A 19,840-nucleotide genomic window follows, 5' to 3' on the forward strand; every position below is an offset into this window, starting at 1 on the left:
TGTCTAAATAGTGCAAGAAAAATAAAATTTCATGATGATGATGGCAAATTGCAGCAATTGGTTGCTGCGTGTGATCGCGGGCGGCCCGTGTTGCTGGTGTTGCGACGTCAAGTTTCTGGGCGAAACTGCCCCATCTGAAGCTGGCCTGAGTGGCGCGAGGGCCATGAGTGCGTGAGGGGTGTGAGGGCGGTGAGTGGCGTGAAGGCCATGAGTGCGTGAGGGCGGTGAGTGCGTGAGGGGCGTGAGGGCGGTGAGTGGCGTGAGTGCGGTGAGTGGCGTAAGGGCTATGAGTGCGTGAGGGCCGTGAGGGCGGTGAGGGGCATGAGGGCCATGACTGAGTGAGGGGCGTGAGGGCAGTGAGTGGCGTGAGGGCTATCAGTGCGTGAGGGCCGTGAGGGCGGTGAGGGGCGTGAGGGCCATGAGTTATTGAGGGGCGTGAGGGCGGTGAGTGGCGTGAGGGCGGTGAGTGGCGTGAGGGCTATGAGTGCGTGAGGGCCGTGACGGCGGTGAGGGGCGTGAGGGCGGTGAGTGGCGTGAGGGCCATGAGTGCGTGAGGGGCGTGAGGGCCATGGCTGAGTGAGGGGCGTGAGGGTGGTGAGTGGCGTGAGGGCGGTGAGTGGCGTGAGGGCGGTGAGTGGCGTGAGGGCTATGAGTGCGTGAGGGCCGTGAGGGCGGTGAGGGGCATGAGGGCCATGACTGAGTGAGGGGCGTGAGGGCGGTGAATGTCGTGAGGGCTATGAGTGCGTGAGGGCCGTGAGGGCGGTGAGGGGCATGAGGGCCATGACTGAGTGAGGGGCGTGAGGGCAGTGAGTGGCGTGAGGGCTATCAGTGCGTGAGGGCCGTGAGGGCGGTGAGGGGCGTGAGGGCCATGAGTTAGTGAGGGGCGTGAGGGCGGTGAGTGGCGTGAGGGCGGTGAGTGGCGTGAGGGCTATGAGTGCGTGAGGGCCGTTGACGGCGGTGAGGGGCGTGAGGGCGGTGAGTGGCGTGAGGGCCATGAGTGCGTGAGGGGCGTGAGGGCCATGGCTGAGTGAGGGGCGTGAGGGTGGTGAGTGGCGTGAGGGCGGTGAGTGGCGTGAGGGCGGTGAGTGGCGTGAGGGCTATGAGTGCGTGAGGGCCGTGAGGGCGGTGAGGGGCGTGAGGGCCATGACTGAGTGAGAGTGAGTGAAGGGCTGAAGGTGAGTTTGACTGTGAGGATGAGGGTGAGTGAGGGGCTGAAGTTGAGTGTAGCTGTGAGGGTGAGGGTGAGTTAGGTGCTTAGGTGAGTGTGGCTCTGAGGGTGAGGGTGAGTGAGAGCGACCTAAAATGCCGACCTCTGCCGATGACCCGGCCATGATCAAGATGAAATTAATGCAAAGGTGCAATGTTTCCTTGTATTGTCTGGATATACCAGGGCTTAAGGCGCAGTCCTTTCCACCAGCTTCTCGGCGTTCAATGTGATCGGCAGTTAAAGGGGTGCCCTGATCTCGACCGCGTATCAGTGAATTGTTGTGACCCGCGCGCTTTTCGTGTTTACAACGCATTCGCGGTACGACGCGGCCGGAGTCTCCTGCCGAATTTGAAAGTAGACATTCATCACGACCTCTCGCGCCTGACGCCCAAACGTGGTTTTGTGAAAGGACGTTTTGAAGCGACTTGGTGAGGAAACCCGCGAAGCACACGATTTGGCCATTACGGGAACGAAATCACACAGAAAAACTAGGGGTGTCGCGAACTTTTGTCGAACCAGATTTTTTGGTCGAACTTTCGGGGTTCGACGAACCTTCGAACTTTTCACCACATTCGACCGGTTCGACTTTGTGCACAGTGTGGCCTGACCTTGATACAAGTATGTCTAGGTTTGGAAAATTGTTTTTTATGCAAAGAGTTATTTTATATTGCAAACAGCTGCAATTAAAAGAAACTAATTCTAATCAATGAAGAAGTTAAAAACTTAATTTTAGTACTGTATTAACTAAAATAGCCAATCAGCGCTGCACTTAATTCATATCTTAGCCACTATCATCCAATCCGAAGCCAACTGGCCAGCCTGTCGCGCATGCGCACACGAGTCGAACCTCAATAAAAGGTTCGTCGAACTTTCCACTAAAAGTTCGAAAAAGTCGAACCTGGTCGAACTCGAACCGCCGCCGGTTCGCGACACCCCTAAGAAAAACCCAGCGCAGCAGCCGTGTTGCCAGCGGATGTACGTACGTGTTTTCACCAAACCACATGAATTTACATATATTAATAAAAACACAAACTTCAAATATTTCATTCCTATTGTTGCAAATCATTTTCAGCAGTACGCATCTGGAATGTTGTGCAATGATTACGCACAAAACAGTTATTAAAAAAAAATTTTGCGGGCTACTTTGCGGTGCGTAGGGATGTTCTTCTCGAAGTTGCGAACCGTCCCTCAGCCTTTGGCTGCGCTTGGACGGAAGCCGAAACGAAGTACAGCTCTGATTGGTTCTGAATGAAGGACAGTGGGTAGACCTCAAGGCAGCTTGCCATGAGGTGTGCCCACCATTATTCACTCAAAGCCAATCAGAGCTCGGCGTCTTTCTGACGTCACCGTAACTCCTGCGCAGGAAGCAGACGACATCCTCTCCGCATAAAGCCAGTGCTAGTAATAGACCCTTCCCGAAATTCAGTCTGGCCACTTTGATCGCTATCATCATCATCGGAAAAATGGCATATGTGCCATACCAATGGCGGCTTTCTATTTGCTGATGAAGGAACATGCTGAAGATCCTCCTAAGCTGAGGATTCGAGGCCTATACATTATAGACGGTAGCACGTTGCAAAACCGGAATTGAATGCAAGCGCTGCGTAAGTGTTAATTTCTCTAATTCGAGCCCAGTGAACCTGTTACTGGCACAAGATAGACTTCGAAACCCCTTGACTTATAGAACTTTATCAAGGCGTCTGTCTGGGTTGGCGCTTCATTCTGACTGGTTGCATCGTTGTGGGAATCGAGACTGGATGAGATGATCCAGAAAAACCTGTATAGCGAAAAGTTTATTCTCGTCTGCCGTTGACATGCAAAAGTGACGGTGCCCGATAAAATACTGCAGGCTACGGGTTCATTGCCGCCATTCCTATGGCAAAAGTTAAACCGCCATTTCAGCCACCAGATGGCGCTGAATTTCGGAAAGGGTCTTCGGAAAGACTTGAGCGGTACTCATTTTAAGTAACCAGATTACTTGTAATCTAGTACTTTTTTTTTGCAGTTTTGTAATAATTTGATCACATTTACAAGGAAAGAATCACAACAGAAATCTGATTACATTTGGAAGTAGGAAAATTACTTGTAACAGTTATATTATTAGCTTCCCGTTTTTAAGGGCGGCATTCGTTATTGGCGCCTTGACTGGAAGTGAAATGTACGGTTGCTGTATGGACGCGGACGCCTTTTAGCTTTTTATTTTTTTGTTTTTAAGTATTCATTATAACTACGTGCTTGAATTACCTAGTACTAGGGGTGTGCGAATAGTGGTTCGAATCGAATACCGCAGAATCATCCCTAGCTTCTGCACCGTTGAAAGAGCCGGCCGTCTTGGCTTTTCTTGCACTGTCAAGGCTACGAATGACGAAGCGCTATTTGATTCGAACCACTATTCGCACAACCCTACCTAGTACCAATATTTCACTCGCTTGTACTTGTGTGTGGGTGTTTCTTAATTCCTGTTTTATTTTGATTCATGCCATTTTTATTCCTTTCACTTCACGGCATTTTTGTTAACAGTAATGATTAAGCCTGAATATATATTCCCCGAAAAAAGAAACGAAAGCATGTTTAGCAGTATATATATTTCACCGATAAGAACCGAAAATATTCATTGAAAATAAAAACAAAACAAAGATGCGCCGAAATAAAAAAAGTAATAAGAACCAAAAACGCTGAACCCTTCTTATTGTTTCACGCTTCATAGTTCGCAGTTAGTCGAATCGGTTTCTTTATCTATTTCTTCTTGCTAGCTGTTCCAAAGGCGTCTCAATGACAAAAATAAACAATAAAGCCAAATCTCGCCGTATTGTTTCTTTTCCAAACCCACACACTCTAAAGAATGTCTTCCACGCACAACACTCGGCGAGCCAATCAGCGCAACTTACGGAGGCAGCTCAGTGAATGACGATGCGGAAACATAAGTTTAGACCAAAAAATCGCAGACTGAGTTGTGACATTTAGCAATGCAAAACGTCACAGTTGCATTGCTTAATGTCACAACTCAGACTGCGTTTTTTTTTTTTTGGTCGAAACATATGTTTCGGCATTGTCATTCGCTGAGCTGCCTTCGTAAGTTGCGCTGATTGGCTCTCCGACTGTTGTGCGTGGAAGTAGACGCACAAACGTCTTTTAGAGTACATGAGCCGTGCCCAATAAAAAATTAACATAAAAATCGTTTGCTCATGATAAATAGCCCGTTTGGCTGTGTGCTCGCTCAAACAAATAACCAACTTTGAGCTCACAACTTGAAAACTCGCAGGCAAGTCTCTGTTTAGTCTGAGTACGTTTCGCTCTTCTAGTAATAAGTAACCGGCCACTAGAATTTAGTCGTACAACGTTTGCCTTAGGGTAGAAGACTTCTACCCAACGGCAAACGTTGTACGACTAAATTCTAGTTGCCGGTTACTTATTATACGCGGCATCATTTCTAGATATCAAACCTGAGCAAGATTGAGATCATTCGTTTTGAATCTGTTTATGAGGTATAGCCGCGCATCCGGGTTCACGCATTAAGGTTGCCTAACACCTTCGCAAATGTATTTATCTGGCGTAATTAAGTTATAAAAGAGGGAGAAATGTAGTAACGTGATTCTATACCGCAATAATTATATTCAGTGGGAAGTTATTTCTGGAATTATAGTTCGTTACGGTAATCAAGGTCACTCCCGGATTTTCATTCATTATACGCGTCTTTATAAAAGCACCGGAGGCTCTTTATTGCCCCTTTTTTTCTTTTTTAATAGCTAGTGAAACAGCCAAATCGGGTCGTTAAAAATATCAGAACATAACAAACCGGTAATACACTCTAGAAAAAGCCCGTGGAACTACTTTTCCGCACAACACTCGGAGAGCCAATCACCGCAACTTACGGAGGCAGCTCAGCGAATGCAATGCCAGAACATATGTTTAGACCAAAAAACGCAGTCTAAATTGTGACATTAAGCAATGCAAAACGTCACACTTGCATTGCTTAATGTCACAACTCTGACTGCGTTTTTTGGTCTAAACATATGTTCGGCATCGTCATTCGCTGAGCTTTCTCCGTATAAGTTGCGGTGATTGGCTCTCCGAGGGTTGTGCGGAAAAGTATTTCCACGGGCTTTTTCTAGAGAGTATACTGCCACCTCATCTGTGGTCGTTGCAGGAGTAGGGATACCACAGCTTACAATAATGGTGAGCGAAATAAGCAACAAAAAACTAAACCCCCTAAAAAATAACGACTCTAAACAGTCACATATTAATGCAAGGAAAATGCATAATTGCTAAAATAAAATCAGTGCATACAAGCATGCGCGCAGGCCCGTCAACGTTATTCCATAGCTGTGTATGGAGAAGGAATTTTGAAAACGGTTAACATGAAACTGAAATGGTACAATGTTTATATGACGAAAGCGTTTAGCGCGGGAAGTAGCGGAGAATGAAATGTATTTACTACGTTCAATGCCACGCTTTTCAATAATAATTCTATTAAAATTCAATTCTATCAGAAATGTGAAATAAGTGATTAAAAATATTGTTACCAATAATACTTCGTTGGTATGTTTTGCGCAGGCCTGCGAAAGATACACTATGATTGCAGGAATTCTTCTTGTTCTGGTCGCCGTTGCTTCAGTATTTGGCAAGTTCAAGTTTCTCATCCTCACTCTTAGATTACTATTAGTCGCATACTGAACATTTATATTTACATAATAGAAAAAAACCGGTGTCACAACGTCATACCATATAGTAATTACAAACGGGAAACCATATTTATTTATGTATTTATTTATTTATTTGGTCCTCACTTGCCTCAAAACGACCGAAGTTTTTGGATGAGGCACCTAAGTACAAAATGCATACATACATACACTCATGCACACATGCTTTCAATCATATTGAAAAGGTTTATAATATTAATAACAATAATAATAATAATATTAATGAAGATTCAATATTAATTTTATTAGGTGTCCTGGAACGACTATGTGGTCTTGCTTCTGCACGCCGATACTTGCACACTACAATAAAAGTAAAGGAAAAAAATAAATATGAGAAACGTCAAAGAAGAAGAGAAAAAACTCAAAGCATTGAGTAAAAGACATGATACATATAACGAATGCTGAAACAAAGATACGACTTACACAACAAACAAAGAACGGAACACAGGGCCGAAACACATGGAGAAGACCGCCCCAAAAACGAATATACCTTATTACAATAATATATAATAAAATCACAATCACGACAGGCTCAGCGAGACACATACCAGATTGTGAGAAATCTGACAAATTCAGTCACACAAAAATATCAAGATGACTTGCAATGCTATTAAATGTCCAACACACACGAAACATGGAGTCCATGGGTATTTAACGTCCGCGGAGAGTAAAAAGAAGTTGTCAAACGGGTCGCTGTCCGAGAAACTCGTAAAGATATCTGTGAGAGGAGTTCTGAACAGTCGGCCATGCCATGAAGGACTTTGAAAAAGGAAAACCAGATCTGCCTTATGAGCAGGTAATATAAGCTCCCCATATGTAGGACGTCCAATACATTGTTACTCTTTGAAAGAGATGTTTCATCGCGCAGATATCGATATCAATAAATAGATAAAAATTTGTTTTGCACTCGCTCCAGCCTGAGGAGGGTAGTTTTACAACTATCATTCCATACAGGAGATGCGTGTTCGAGTTGAGACCTTGTCAAAGAGCGGTGCAGGGTTACAAACATTGCGAGGTTTCTAAATACTCTAGTCGTTCGACAGATAACACCGAGTGCGCGCAAGGCGCAGGCAATTAGACGAGCCAAATGGGTGTAGGCCCGTTTGTCATGTGCGCATTCGTCATAGGCCAACTGGTAATAGGCCCGTTCATCGCAGCGGAACATTCGTCATAGGGGAATTTGTCCCTAGGAACGTTTGTCACTGTGCGAACCGGATATTTGAATTTGCCCAACATATATTCACCTGGCTGTGCATGCAATGAAGATTAGTACGGTATATTTAATTTTACTAAAGAGAGGGAACATCCAAACAAGTCATCGTTGTACTTAGAAAACAACTGGTTTATTGAGCGAAATAAAAAAAAAAAAAAAATTAACAAGCGATATTCCGAACTCCCACCCTCAGGGTTTCTAGACGATTGCGACCATTGTAGCGGCTCACAATGATTTGAAGACGCCGGTTGCTGTCGTCGTGCTTCTTCGACACCCTCGAAGATGTCGTACCACCCTCTGCTTGAGCCAGCTTCATCTCTGTTAAGGATAAAAAGAAAAAAGAACACACCCACTCGTGGAGAAAGCTTTTTGAGTGGGCAACGCACTGAAATTTTGAGCCACAAACACAAAAATGTACTACAGAAACCCTCCAAGTTCTCAGAGGATTATGTCAGTTCTTACGTGCAGTCCCCGGAGCCACGCTTCGATGCTGTTGTTCGTCCTTGTTGGCCTTTCTGCTAGTGTTGATTTTCTGACTGACCAAACCAGAGGAGGGGAGGTGGCCGACGACAAGCCGTTTCGACGGGGTCTCCCGATATTCACGTCCTCGAAGTAGTCCGCCACGAGTGAGGCATCGGTGGGGAAAACCTCGAGAAGTTCCTTGAAGGCCTCGGGAATGTCGGCAATTGGCAAGAAGGCCAATGCGGGATGCATTCCCATTTGAAAATCAACAAGAAATAAAGTAACCAATTGGCTTACCTGAAGACAACAATAAGACATATAAATAGAATGCCGCATACCCGAACAGCAAACTGGTCATCTGAATTGTAGCGACTCTGGTGACCACTGGAGCACACCTTCCTATCCCCAACAGGGATAAGTGAAAAAAACATCCCTGTATCGTTGATAGCCGCTATCTTGAAGTCCGTGTAAGCCACCTCAAGGCAGTTGGCTCCCCATGTGACTCAGGATGACATCGAAAAACCTTAAAACGAGCGAAGATATTTTGAAGTGTTTGAACACATATCCAATAATAGGACCACCGAGTGTTTCTTTTTATACGTTTATCAGAGCTCTTGAATGCTCACCTTTTGTAGGTAGCTTCAGATTTGTTGGGCAGCAAGCCGTAAACCATTGGCTTTACCACGCCGTTGACGGTGGCATGCTCCGTGTACAGTTAGTAGAACTGTGCCGGGTCACTTTAAAGGTCCCGTCCGGGAACCACGTAGTCGCCTGAGCAAGACAGCTCAAGTTGCGCTCGGTAGCAAAGATCAGGATTCTTTCGCCGCCGCCCTCTCCGCTATCGTGGAGGAGAAAGGAGTCTCCTTTGGCTGTGGTCAACATGCAGGTAAAAGTCATTATTATCATAATATGTCGCGCACTGTGATATTGCGCTGCAATACACTTTGCTTTGAACTCTGTGGGCATTCGATCGTATGTCGGCTCTGCAAGATGATACGCTCGAAATTTGCCCGCTGCCTTTGCTTCCGGATGGTGCGCCGAAGTGTTGGCGGTGCGGGAATTTGCAAAGCAGTGTCGTCACTGACACAGGCAACCGCAGCCAGAAGTATTTGGTGTGGTGCTAGACGGCCTTCCACTGGAATAAAGGACATTAGTGACCTTGTTTTGAGAATATAAGAGCAGGAACAGATTTTGGTACATACCAGATTTTTCCTTCATCTGATGACGAACCCAAGCACGTTTATCTTGCTGTTGTCAAACGCATGCGTATGGTCTCCTGAATAAGAGATTACACGAGTCTTGGCGTGATTGGTGACTATTTTAGTTTTACAAACTCCTCTTCGCCGGCAGGCCCAATACAACATAGTTTCGTAAACCTTAATGGAAGTGTAGGAATGTCCATCATGAAGAAGCATATCGCTACCTCTCTTAGTAGTAACTACCTCCATTTAGAAATCGAGAGTGATATTTTTTTAATCGGAGGGTAACCTGCATAATAAGCCCTGAAACGGGGCACAAAAAAAAAAAAAAAAAAAACAAGAATCGCGTTCGGTGCGCTTTTTTTCTATTGTGAACTTTATGTTCTCGAAGTTCTTTTGTAAGAAAGGTGACCCCGATAAGACAATATGCAGGCAAAAGGCTGCATGCTGCCTTAACTTGGGGTCATTGGGACATGCTTTTGTTTCCCGTAGTCAACCTCACTGGCCTTGTACGGATTTAATTAAGTGGCCCCCTTTCGTAACTTTCCTAAGAAAACAAGATAGAAAAAAAAAAAGTTTAACAATCTTGAAGTCATTGTGTGACGAACTGCCAGCGTGACGAATCACCCTATCACGAATGTTCCGCTCTGACGAACGGGCCTGTTACCAGTTGCCCTATGACGAATCGACATGTGACGAATGGGCCGTATCCCGAGCCAAATGCCTATCAAATCTCAAGGAAGAGTCAAAAAGCACTACCAAGTCTTGTACTTCCCTAGCACGGCACAATACGTCTGAGCAAACACTGTAGGGGAAGGAAGAAGCGAAAAAAGTGAAAGCCGTTTCCAACTCCCTGTAACGCCGAATTAGAGCGCAGCTCTTTAGGAGGAGGAGGGAAGGTTACTGGGGGGGGGGGGGGGGTCAACTGACCGGAGGGGGGGTCACGTAACCTTGGGGGGTCACGTGACCGGGGGGTCACGTGACTTGACAATGCCGATGTCATTAGTGACGTCACTGATGACGTCACCAGTGATGATGACGATGACGTTGCGGATGTCGGCGACTTCATCAGTGACGTCATCAGTGATGATGACGATGACGATGCGGATACCGATGATGTCATTAGTGACGTCACTGATGACGTCACCAGTGATGATGACGATGACGTTGCGGATGTCGGCGACATCATCAGTGACATCATCAGTGATGATGACGATGACGATGCGGATGCCGGTGACGACACCAGAGATGATGATGACGATGACAATGCGGATGTCGGTGACGTCATCAGTGATGATGACGATGCGGATGCCGGTGACATCATCAGTGACGTCACAGATGACGTCATCAGTGATGATGACGATGAGGATGCCGGTGACGTCATCAGTGACGATGACGTCATCGGGGGGCCACGTGACCTTGTGGGGTCACGTGACCTCGGGGGTCACGTGACTTCGGGGGGGTCACGTGACCTCGGGGAGGGGGGTCACGTGACCTTGGGGTGACCTTGGTTACGCCGACGGCGACGCTGCTCAAGCCGGAAACGGGCGCCTAAGAGCTGCGCTCTAAAAAGGGACTCTAACCAAAGGTTTAATAAACATTTACCCGACGTTTTGGGACCAGTTTGGTCCCTCGTTCACGGGTGAGTGACGAAAAGAACACGCGTCCGCGCTTTCCTGACGTGATGCAGTCCCGAGACGTAGCTGCTGGGCTGGGCCGGCTGCCTCTCCGTGCTCCGCGAGTGCCGCTTGCCTCCACATTCCTCTTCCGGAAAGCCCCTCTGCGAAGTTCTGACTTTCGCCGACGTATGAGGCCGGGCAATCTTCGCATGGTATGCGGTAGACCAAGCCTTTGGCCCTTTCTTTGGGGGGGGGGGGGGGGCGATCCTTCGGGAGGGGGAGACGATTAGCGATTGTTGACATAGGCTTATGAGTCACCGCAATATTGTAGCGACCGAGGACGCGGGAAAGGGCCTCGCTGGTGCGGCTAATGTAGGGAACACAAACGCGATCGGAAGGGGGACCGCAGCGCCCTACAGGTATAGATGCCTTGACATCTCGAGTATCCGAAAAATAAACCGTCGAGGGTAGTCGTTCTTGCGGACATCCGAAGTTACCACCTTGATTTCCTCATGGAGGCTCTTCTTTGTGGAGCAGGTGGCGAAGGCGCGCCTGAAGAGTGCAGAGGCCACCGACGCTTTATGACACTGGGGGTTTTGGAAATCAAACCCCAAGTTTCTGCCAGTATGGATCGGCTTAATCAGAGAAGCTTAGCCCACTGCCACTCCTCTTTACCAGTACATCCAGAAAAGGAAGGACACCTTTGTCTTCGCGTTCGACCGTGAATTGTAGCGACTCATCCACCGAGCTCAGGTGCTTTAGAAGACGATCCACCTCGCTGGGTTTAAGGACGCAGAAGCAGTCGTAAACGTAACGCAGGAACGTTCTGGGTTTAGGCTCAAAGGTGTCGAGAGCTTCGCGTTCGATGGCCTCCATTGTGAGGTTTGCCTTTGTCACAGGTATAGCTACCTTCATGGCTGTGCCGCTGGTTTGCTTAGTACTTCCCGCTAAATGAGAACACATTGTTTGCGTTTTGCGACTATAGGACATGACCTTGGTTTTCGAGTGTTTTAGTAGAAGACCGTTCAGTGAACACCATTTGCTAAATAAGTTTATTTCCTCTCGTAGAAACTTTCAATCTGAGTTAGTTTTAATCTCCCAAAATATCTTAATATCATCAGCATATTGCAAAAACGAATAGTTTACATTCTGCTTACACACGTAAAGCGAAGGTTCGCGCTGCAGAACCCAGGGATCATGAGTTCCATCCCCACCCCTGCCAGTTTCGATCTTGATGAGCATCGTATATCGGCTTGCGGTCGTGTATCATTACTGCGTGGTGCAGGTTAAAGACCCCAGGCTAGCGGTTGTACTGTACTGGCTAAATTTCTCATCTACAGCTGAGAGACAAGTCGCTCATTGAGGCAGACTAAGTTCTAGGCTGTATAAACACACACACACAACCCAATATTTATTTTTTTAAGACATCAGCGCGAACAAGCGTATCGCTTGCTGGAGTTAGATTATCAATACAACTGGTTGAGAAAAATTAATCAATTACGTTCCCGGCTGTTTTCTAAAACGTGTGGACTCGATACCATTAAACGTAACGAAATGAATGAAAGGACTTTTTTAGAGTTCAGCTCTTAGGCGCCCGTTTCCGGCTTGAGCGACGTCGCCGTCGGCGTAACCGCGGTGACGTTTCGGCACCATGCCGAAACATCACCCTCGTGACGTCACCGGTTACCCTGGTGACCCTGCGAGGTCGCGTGAACCCCTCGAGGTCACGTGACCCCATGAAGTCACGTGACCCCCTTGAGGTCACGTGAACCCCGTGAAGTCATGAGGGTCACGTGACCTCATGGTTACGCCGACGGCGACGCCGGCGCCGCTCGGAGGGAGGAGTAGCAGGCAGGATGAGGTGAGGAGGAAGGAGGAGTGGTATAACCCTTCCCCCAGTACCCTTTTCTCCTCCTCCTCAAGAGCTGCGCTCTAATTCGGCGCTACAGGGAGTTGTAAATGGCGTTACAGGAAGAAGTAAACGGCTTTCAGGGACGTTGACCAAATGAGCAGTCTTCGCCAGGCAGATCAAAATCTCCGTAAAGATGAACACGGAACTTCACGAAATCTATTTGCTTCTCAAAGCTTTTAAAATTATCAGTAAACTTGATTTCACCCGAAAGAGGCGGGAAATTATATTTCCTATTAAAAGTTTTTAACCATCACTTGATACAAGCTCAATCCAAACACATTCCGCGTACGTTTCTAGGTCGTGTCTTATACAGCTAGACACCGAGGCGTCGACCGTCATTAACACACCGCCACCAAACAGTCCAGTTGCTGCATAGCTTCTTTCTGTCGGTGACTCAGTGCAAGAAGAGAATAACATTTGCTCGATATTTCATTCAAAATCCACTTTTACGGTAAGCCAGTAATATCAAAACCCTTTAGAAGAAACATTACACAAGCATTCGACGACGTTACTTCGTAGGCCGCGCGTACTTTAGTGGTAACTCCTTAATAATCTAGTCGTTTTGAGAAGGTTGAGTCGCAAGTGCACGGGAGTTCGCTAATTTTCAGAAGAACTCATGGAAGATGCAGCTTAATCGGGCCAGACATCAAGTTTGTTAATCACTTCAAGCAAGTCGCGTTCAACGGACGCGTAGAAAAGATTAGTAGAAAGGAAACTCCGTATTTAACTGGGTGCACCACAGCAGCTTGCCTAAAAGTAGGGGCTCAATCAAAAAAACGAACATCAGCAACAACTGTGCTGGATTTTAGTATCGATACAAAAAGTGCTTTTCGCAACAGCTCGTGAGGAACACTTTACAAGTTATATAAATAACCTGTAACTTTTGCAACTCAATATAAGACGTTCTTCCACTCACTAAGCCCTAAGCGGCGGAAGAAGAGCTCGCCAGAGCTGGGTACGCATCAGCAGGGAACGGCAGGCCACAAACAACGGCATCGAAATCATGTTCTTTTTGTAACCGGATGCCGCCGCACAGCAGCGAAACATCTCGTTTCAGTTTTTATTTTTTCTTTCTTGTCGCTATTGTGCAAAATATCATATTTAGTCATTTTTACTATAGAAAAAAAAATATTGTTTTGGCATACAGGTAAAAACCTGCACTCTTCTGGCTTAAATTATTACAGCACACCAGCCATCGATGCCGGTGTTTCTAAATGGAATATTGAGAAAAAAAAATGTGCAAGAGACTATTTATGACGTTCTCAAATGGCATTGTGTAAACTGTAAAAAAAAATCAAATCCGCGAATTACGCTTTTCTGTGTCAAGGTCAACGAAATATGATGCGATACAAAAACGCGATTCCTACAGGCACGATAAGCTTTCAAAGATCAGATTCAATTCCTTACGCTCTAAGAAATCAAAAGTGTCAGCTCTCCCGCAAAGCACTTCGAAGAGCCGATCGCCGAAATCTACAATGGAAGCTCGCTGAATCCTGGGGCTGATGCAATGTTTAAATCTCAGAAAACTGTCTGCGCTTTGGCACTGAGCAAGACTTTTCGCCGTACTCAGCGCCACAGTGCAGACCGTTTTTTGTGTGTGTATGTGTGTGTGCCTGCGTGTGCGTTTGTGGGTGGGTAGGTGGGTGGGAGAGCAGACGCTCCAGATTTCTTGAAGTGTTTAACACTCGGATCTTAGTATCGTGTCGTTGTACGCATATTATATGCAGTCTTGGAGTTCTAATATGTACAAAAGCAAACGATATTTTTCTATACACGCTGGGAGCTTAGTAAATGCATTGCGTGGCGTATTATGTTTTTGCTTTTCGATTCATCGTGTGTTCTTCGGCTCTTTTTTATCGGCTAATGAAACAATCTCATCAGCTGTGGAACGGTAATAAGATGTACGGGCTCAAGCTACAAAATAGTGTCGTTCTATAAAAGACGTGTGCTAAAATAAAATCGGAAGACTTTTGCCACCTTCTTTATCAATCTACACACGTTTTTATATAAATATTTCAGTTTCATTTTTTTTTTAACAATATGCCAGTCAGAATTTAGAACCTTGTTCTTTTGGTGCAATCAGTGTTAGTTTCTCTATACTTTAAATAACGTCGCTTTCCAGAAATCTAATCACCGGAAAACCTCGAAAGTATACATCTCTGCATTGCTTACTACAATTGGATATTATTTTTTCTTCCATCAGCCCCGGGTCACTCAACACCTAAGGTATGCGTGGGCGTTGAAGGAACCACCCCCAACCTCGATCATTTGTGCACTTCTCACGCGAAGAAGAGTGAGGGGCTCACTGCACAGGGGCGAGTAAGTATATCCTGCTTAAATCCTTAAACGGAGTAGCTGCATTGGACACTCAGGGCGAATATAACGTAATCAGGCAGGCGAGCTGAATGAAGTTAAACATTTTTTAAAGACCAAGACCAATACAAGGAGAAAAGAAACACAAAACGTCTAAAGAAACAAAAAGAAAAAAATACAAGATGTCTTGTGTCTGTTTCCTCCTTGTAGCCTCCGTCTTGGGCTTTAGAAATGTTTAACTCAGAGCGAACTCATTTCTATGATAGAGTTTGGAATGTATCAGTGTCTCTTTTTTTTCAGTTGGGGAATGACAAACATCAATGTAAGTTGTGCTGCATAATTCGTAATGCCACCGACATTGTTCTTTACGTCGTGGGGAGTGCTCCAACCGGTACGGATTGCGGTGATGGCAAGGTAATGTCACGGGTTTATTTTTCATTTATTTCTACTTAAGGGCCCGATAGCACATTACATAAGGAACCCTCCCCCCTCCTCCTCATGATTGGGGGAGGGGGATACAAAAAAATAATAGGAACAGTAGTAATAAAATCCGCACGCAGTAGCAACTTGGTGAGGAAGTGCTGATAAGTAGAGGTGTAATGTGATTGTTACTAGAAAAATTAATGAGTTCGCAAAGGGGTATTCACAAGAAGGATGCTTTTCGGAGAGGGATGTGCGCCGCAACAAGTTGGGCGATTCCGATGCAACCGCCGGCATCTCGCTGAGCAAAACCTATGAAGAAGTTGCGAGACGCGCGAACAAAGTACCGCCAATTGCAAGGAGACACCACGCCAAGGCGGGGAGCTTTGGTGCAGGGTCGCTAAACTCGTCAAACACAAAGTTGGGGCCGAAGTTCGCAGAGCGTGATGATTGGGCTCTCGCGACGATGGCGTCACGAGATGTCAATCTTCCAAGCTCTCTCGGTGCTCAAATTCCAGCGACATTGAGAAACACAAAGGCGTAGTGAGCTTCAGCAGAGCGCGCGCGAGCAACACCGTGGGGCCAGGAGATTGAATGGCTGCACCGATGGGTCCATAGCCGCCTCGGTGGCTCCGAGGCGAGAGCGCCGGCCTACGGATCCCCAGGTGGCGGGTTCGAATCCCGACCGAGGTGCCCGCAATATGGCGGAGGCTTATTGCGGAGAAGGCGCCGTGTAACCGAGCTTTCGGTTGCACGTCAAAAGATCCCCAGGTGGTCGAAATTAATCCTCAGTCCTCCGCTGGGGCGTGCCAGATGCCCGTCGTAGGTTTGGCACGTAAAACCCCCAAATTTGGTTAGATTTGATGGGTCCCTATCAGCCTTCCATAAAAGCGTTTGAGGGCACGTTTATTACATGTGTTTACGTGCTATGCGCGCGCACTTTCTCTCTGGTAGCGATTGCGCGCAAAAGCTGGCGGGACAGCGATTTTTGTAAACAGTAGAAACGTCTATATTGTCTCGATTGTCCCTAGGTGGTCAGTGAATATTCTGAACTTTCTCGTCGCAAGATCGTCGTTTGTGGAAGTCATTGGTGCCGGCGAAGTGACGATTTACAAATTTGGGAAGGAATTACTTGAGGCCAAAATCTTCGCTTCGGAATCGGGGCGGAGATTGAACTTTGTTATATTGTGGAGCCATGCGCAGTGAACGCGGCTTTAGGGTCACCCAGAGGCGGTTTATGTAGTGACGTCAGTAGTGTGGGGGAGATGAGGAGGCGGCGGGGATTGGCGAGGAAAAACCTGAAAGAAGGGAAATAAAAATGAAAGCCGCTTACAACTCCCTGTAACGCCGAATTGGAGCGCAGCTCTTGAGGAGGAGGAGGGGAGGGCACTGGGGGGGTTAAACTAACCAGGGGGGGGTCACGTGACCTTGGGGGTCACGTGACCCCCAATGCCGATGATGTCATCACTGACGTCACTGATGACGTCATCAGTGACGATGACGATGCGGGTACCGATGACGTCATTAGTGACGTCACTGATGACTTCACCAGTGATGATGACGATGACGATGCGATTGTCGGTGACGTCATCAGTGACATCGCTGATGACGTCATCAGTGATGATGACGATGACGATGCGGATGCCGGTGACGACATCAGTGACGTCACTGATGACGTCATCAGTGATGATGACGATGACGATGACGATGCGGATGTCGGTAACGTCATCAGTGATGATGACGATGACGATGCGGATGCCGGTGACGTCATCAGTGATGATGACGATGACGATGTGGATGCCGGTGACATCAGTGATGATGACGATGACGATGTGGATGCCGGTGACGTCATCAGTGATGATGACGATGACGATGTGGATGCCGGTGACGTCATCAGTGATGATGACGATGACGATGTGGATGCCGGTGACGTCATCAGTGATGATGACGATGACAATATGGATGCCGGTGACGTCATCAGTGATGATGACGATGATGATGTGGATGCCGGTGACGTCATCAGTGATGATGACGATGACGATGTGGATGCCGGTGACGTCATCAGTGATGATGACGGTGGATGCCGGTGACGTCATCAGTGATGATGACGATGACGATGCGGATGCCGGTGACGTCATCAGTGATGATGACGATGACGATGTGGATGCCGGTGACGTCATCAGTGATGACGATGACGATGTGGATGCCGATGACGTCATCAGTGATGATGACGATGACGATGTGGATGCCGGTGACGTCATCAGTGACGATGACGTCATCGGGGGTCACGCGACATCGGCGGGGGTCACGTGACCTCGGGGGGTCACGTGACCTCGAGGAGGGGGTCACGTGACCTCAGGGGAGTCACGTGACTTCGGGGGGTCACGTGACCCCCCACGAGGTCACGTGACCCCGGTGGGGGGCTCGCGCGGTGCATTATGGGACATTTCCCATGATGCACCGCGCGGTTACGCCGACGGCGACGCCGACGGCGACGGCGACGGCGACGGCGACGCCGCTCAAGCCGGAAACGGGCCCCTAAGAGCTGCGCTCTAAAAGTGAAAGCCGTTTACCACTCCCTGTAACGCCGAATTAGAGCGCAGCTCTTGAGGAGGAGGAGGGGAGGATACTGGGGGTCACGTGTTCTCGGGGTGGGTCACGTGACTCGTGGGGTCACCTGACCCCCACCCTCCCGGAGGTCATGTGGGGGTCAAGTGACCTGGGGGGCGTGGCCTGGGGGTCATGTGACCTCCTAGATCACGTGACCCCCCAGAGAAATTTTTCCGCTAGATTTAGCGGGGAAATTTTTCCGCTAGATTTAACGGGGAAACTTTTCCACTAGATTTCGCGGGGAAATTTTTCCGCTATATTTGGCGGGGAAATTTTTCCACTAAATTTAGCGGGGATATTTACTCATAATGCACCGCGCAGTTACGCCGACGGCGACGGCGACGGTATCGAAGCTTTGCAAGGCGAAGGCACCCCATGAGGCATTTTACCGTCTTTCCGCTAGCACTAGACTGTGCCAGCTCATATTGCCGCTGACTGTATATTTGCTGCGATGTTTTTCATAACCATCTTTATTTAAAAAAACAAGTCTTATAAAAACAAAGAAGTTATTTTATGTTAATGAATTATGAAGTGTTTCTTGAAACAGAATATGGTCATTATTTTCAATGTTGCGTGTAAAGTATAACCTAATTACCACAGTCACTTAAGATACCTCAAAAATCAAAGAAATGTTTTATTCTATAAAAGGAAGCTATCAATGGAAATTGCTAAAATTATAATAAAATTTTGCAATGCTAAAAAAACAATTTAAGTTTAAAATCAGGGCGACTTTTTTTGTTTATATACCTCTTGAAGTGCAATACCCACAAACTGTAAGTGCCTGCACTTTTGACGGATTTGTTGGCATTCTTCGGGTCTGGTGATCTGGTTTGCGATAATAATAAGAACAAAACGTATCACAAGCCGTAATAGAGGATTCTCTAGAGGGCACGCTAGCGAATTTTGTTTCTTCTTTCCAACCCCTTAAAAAATGCGTCTACCCTCAACCTTCAAGTGCAGTTTTTCTCAAGACTATTAATTATTCGTTTTGCTCATTTTTACTTGATAATACAAACTCGGTATTTGAAAAACAAATTTTGATTCGTTTGAATATTATTTTACGCAGATATCATTTTTTTTCGATTTAACTTTTTTTTTATTTGTGTCTCTTTCAGACTTGCCAACAGGAACGTGTGAATGACTCTTATTCGACAGCACGCTGTCAGTGAAGAAGACCACGATACTGAAAAAAGCAGACCAAATAAAGACACCATTGAGCATACATCATCTTTTCTTTAATTTGTTGTTATTGTTTGGTGCACTGCCTATTAAAACGTGCAAAACAATTAAATAGCTTGACGAGTAAATATTTTCCCAAAATCTATAAAAGCAACGTCCACCTGACCGCGTCTGTTTGAAAAGCAGGCAAAATTATTCTGCCGACGCACGAAATAACGACGAGTCGTGAAAACATTTTGTACAAAAGTCTACAAAATTGGTTACGAATTGCGTATTGAAAATGTATCGAATACGAATATGTAAGAAAGATTGGCCTCTGCATAATTTGTATTACAATGTTGTCGCTTTAACGTACTGGCTTGAATTGGCCTTCTTCTAGTCATCTTTGAGAAATCCTATACTTAAAGATGAAAAAAAAAAAAAAACTACGACCAATACATACTTTGCACATATTTGGCATATGTACACTGTAAGCAATTTGAACCTGCATAAAATTTTTTTTTCGCAAAGAAACATATTAATTTGTATTAATATAAAACGAGATTAGGAACAACAATAAGATGTTTATATCCGTTGAATAAAAATTTGCCTCCGTCAACTGTCGAAAATGAAAATTTAAAACAAATCGTTTATTCAGGTAGCTATCTCGGTGTTGCCCTTTTCGGATGTAATATCTTTTTATTTATTTTTTTATTTATTGATACTGCCGGCCGCTAATACGCAGCCAAGGCAGGAGATATACACAATAAAATGCACTTGAAAATAAAATACATAGGTGTGGTGGCGTTACAACTCGTAGAGGAATAAAGGGCCAACAGATGCCCTTGATAGGATTCTTCCCATGCAAAGAATGACTACACAAAAGAATCTTTTACAACTACACGTCACAAAAACACACGTAAACATAAAAACACAGCACAAACCTATAAAAAAAAAGAAATATCTAAAGCATGACTAGTAGAAAAGCACAATCACAGACAATCAAACCAAATCATACGCATGGAAT

The sequence above is a fragment of the Ixodes scapularis genome, unplaced genomic scaffold (genome assembly GCF_016920785.2).
Source record: "Ixodes scapularis isolate PalLabHiFi unplaced genomic scaffold, ASM1692078v2 PGA_scaffold4__175_contigs__length_147842914, whole genome shotgun sequence".
Lineage (NCBI taxonomy): Eukaryota > Metazoa > Arthropoda > Arachnida > Ixodida > Ixodidae > Ixodes > Ixodes scapularis.